The following is a 3540-nucleotide window of genomic DNA, read 5'->3' as shown; positions in this document are numbered from 1 at the left end:
GGCCTATATACAGCCCTATTTGGCGTATATAAAGACTTATCTGGCGTATATACAGACTTATCTTGCGTAAATACAGACTTATCTGGCATATGTACAGTCTTATCTGGCGTATTTGCAGCTTTATCTGGCGTATATACATCTTTATCTGGCGGCCGGTTTTCAATATATTAAAACAGTTTTAAAAAAAGTTAAAAAACATGTATTTGTTAGCAAACTGTGAATGACTCATTGTTTGCGAGTTAAATTTTAGCACAAATGATCCTAAACTTCAGCTTTGACAAGCTTAAGTTTGAGACTATTTGTGCTAATTTTCACGAGGATTTCAATGAAGCTTAATTATTTCAAAGTTTTAACATACGGCCGAATAGACAATTTCCTAAATCCCCCAAGCGCCTCGGCCCGTACTCGAGGAATCATGGGGACGGTGTTTCTTCAGCTGCCTAGTGATCGAAAATTTCGACTAATTCTATGGTTACACAGTTTGAGTGTAATTCGGAGTCACTCTCAACAAGTGTCGTATAGAACCCAAGTACCTGTCATACCACTTTCAAAATATCTCGCCAATGTCATTACTGGGCACTCTGTCCAACCTTTAACCTTGATAAGCTGCAGACACATCTCTTACATTATTATCATTCTCCTACAGCTGAAAAGACGCTGAAATTAAGTTTGAAACGCTAAAAATGCTATAAACTGCTCCGCTGAATCCGAGCTAAATCCCGGTTTTGGTTGTTGTGATTTCTAGGCTTCTAAGCAATTCCTGCTAAAACAACAATCACGAGAATGATAATATTGTAAGAGATTTTTCGGCGGCTCAGCCTGGTTGAAGGTTGGACAGAATGCACAGTATTATAAACGCTGCCACTGACGAGAAATTTTAAAAGTGATGTGACAGGTCCTTGAGCCCTACGGGACGCTTGTTCAGGGTGACTACGAATTACACTCAAAATTGTGTAACCATGGAATTGGTCAGAACTAGCGATCACTAGGAAGCTGAAGGATCATCGTTTCCATAATTCCTTGAGTGCGGGCCGGGGCACTTGAGAGAATTGTTGACAATAAAAATATATAAAGTGCTGATTTCAGGCTTGTGTGCTTTAGATATGCCTGGTCAGATCTGGAATTTCCTTAGTTACCCAGATCTGGGATTTCCATACCTGGCCAAGGGTATCAGGCTATATCTGGCATTATGAGGCTACATCTGGCAGATATACCACATCAGGTTTTGATATCGCCTATGTTAAATTTTCAGATATGGCCAGATATAAATTTTTCGTGAGGGAGGAATTCTGAAACCCATTGAGCACTTGCCACGTGCTAGCAAGTGTCCTACCGCTTTCCACGCGTGAGCTTCGAGAGCACCTCTGGTTAGATACATTTTGTTTCATTCTGAACCCTTGGCAAAAAAGTCGGCAAGGAATTTAGCGGCTGTGATTAGATTGCGCTGTGCTTGACCTTGGCACTGACGAATAACGGTGTGGAATACCTCGCCCACTTTTTCGCCAAGTGTACATATTGGATTCCCCGTAGAATCAATGTGGGTACGGGCGCTCGTTGGGACGTAGATTCCCCGCTGCCACCAGTTGATTTCCCCTTCCACAGCCCAAAAGCGACGATTCTAACATAAGTCGGCTACACTAAAATATTCAGCGTTTATTTTTTTTTCCCTGGAGAGCGCATAGAGTGCCGTCACTGCAGTCGGCGGAGGGAGCTCGACGTATGAAATCGCCTAAAAACGTTATTCCAACCTTGCCATTTGCTGAGAGCGTCCCGTAGATTGGTAAGACAGTTGCCGTCTGCGCCCTGTGCAAGAAATTAGGCGCACACGTAATTTCATTCTAGTCACAGCCAGGTAAATAATCGCATGGCATGGACAATGATGTTAATCCTATTGCTTCATGATTTGTTCTACGGAATTTTCATCGGATGAAATCACAACCGGATTGGCTTAGGAGCGATCATTAGAAAGTTTTAGGGAACAATATTTGCGCATCCGAAACGGTGCGATGAGCCCCCCGTTACCAACTCCACATATGCTACCAGGGAAGACACGCACATGCGCAGTTCGTACTGGAAGGCCCGTCGTACCGTATCGCATGTGCAAACACTGTTCAATTAAACTCTCCATTCGATGCTCGTGACTCGCTCCGCTGTTGGTAACCATACATTCAAAGTTAAAGGGATTGACCGGTATAGTTTTATGAATCAGAAAACAAATAAAATATATTGTCATTGCTTTTAGGAATATCTTCCCCACAATATCGGAATTTTGATTCCTCACCCGCACAAGTAATTCAATTTTAAACAGAGCCCAACTCCTGGAATTGCACCCGCAAAACACAGGACGATTTTTGTTGGCAACAGCAAAAGTTCTGACGTAACTTCATGCAAAGAGAACCAGGACAGCTCTTGACCGCTGTCTAAGTAAGACAACCTCCGTGTGAGAAAGACAAGATCTACGGTATTGAGAGAAGCTGACTCCGTCGACGATGATATTTGTACGCATCATCAACCATGTTGATCAAAGCCGGGAATAAGTCAACGCCCGCGACTCTGACGCTACCATGCTTGTTGTGTCGTCATGACATGACCAGCCGCGCACACTTGCGATATGTGGAGTGCAGTTGCGTTTCGAAGTTCATAATGGAGTCACAAAATATTGAGGCGCCTTTTAATGAAGTAAATATCAGATATTGTTATATTTCAGCCCAGTCTACGTGACCAGCGCAAATCTGTAGTAGCTTCCGGATTTCAAGGGCAATCCCCTTGAAGTGGTCGTGGTTTCCTACTGGAAGCATAAAGATCGGTGTAAACCGCGAGATGACATTGCTTGCCTTGATCTACAAACTGGGTTTGGGCAAAGGTTATGTTAGAAATTACGCTGACAGTGCTCTTTTAATCTCTCGCCATGACTCCCACACGTGACTAGACGAATGAAAAAACTCGAACAAAAATGAATATGAAGACGTAGCGAGCACAAAATTATTCCACGTGATATACTTATCCTAGAGTTCAAGCACCCCCAAAATTGTATTGTTGCTGTTATTTTAACACTAGTTGGTGGTTACGTAACGTACGACATGTGCGTAGCTTACACATATGAGTATTGCGCTGCTGGGCGCGCCAGACAGGTGTGCCCGCATGCCGTTTAGGACGGCCACGAATCTTGTCGAATGTTCTAGCTAGTGGTGAGTTTTACAATGGAGTAAAAGGGGCTTCGAACCAGAGTGGCGTACGTTGTGCGGAGCTCTCTCGTAAATGTCGAAAAAATGTGTTTCCCTCTGAAAAAAGAAAACAGCTCTCCTTATCTAAAACAGTTTTATTTTGTTATATCTTTTGTTCCAATGAATTAATATAACTTAAAGACCAGGATAGGCCATTTCTGTCTTCGGGGTGACTTCACTTTGCCAGAATAAAATTATAAAGAGAGCTATTGTAAATTAAATGAACCACGTCATACTTTTTATAAAGTTTTATTATTAGAAAAGAGTGTGTATTAATCTGTCCTTTTTACACCCTTTAAAAAGAAACCGCCCAAAA

Source organism: Ixodes scapularis, unplaced genomic scaffold (assembly GCF_016920785.2).
Source record: "Ixodes scapularis isolate PalLabHiFi unplaced genomic scaffold, ASM1692078v2 PGA_scaffold5__190_contigs__length_132052651, whole genome shotgun sequence".
In the NCBI taxonomy this organism is placed as follows: domain Eukaryota; kingdom Metazoa; phylum Arthropoda; class Arachnida; order Ixodida; family Ixodidae; genus Ixodes; species Ixodes scapularis.
This window is presented reverse-complemented; position numbering follows the sequence as displayed.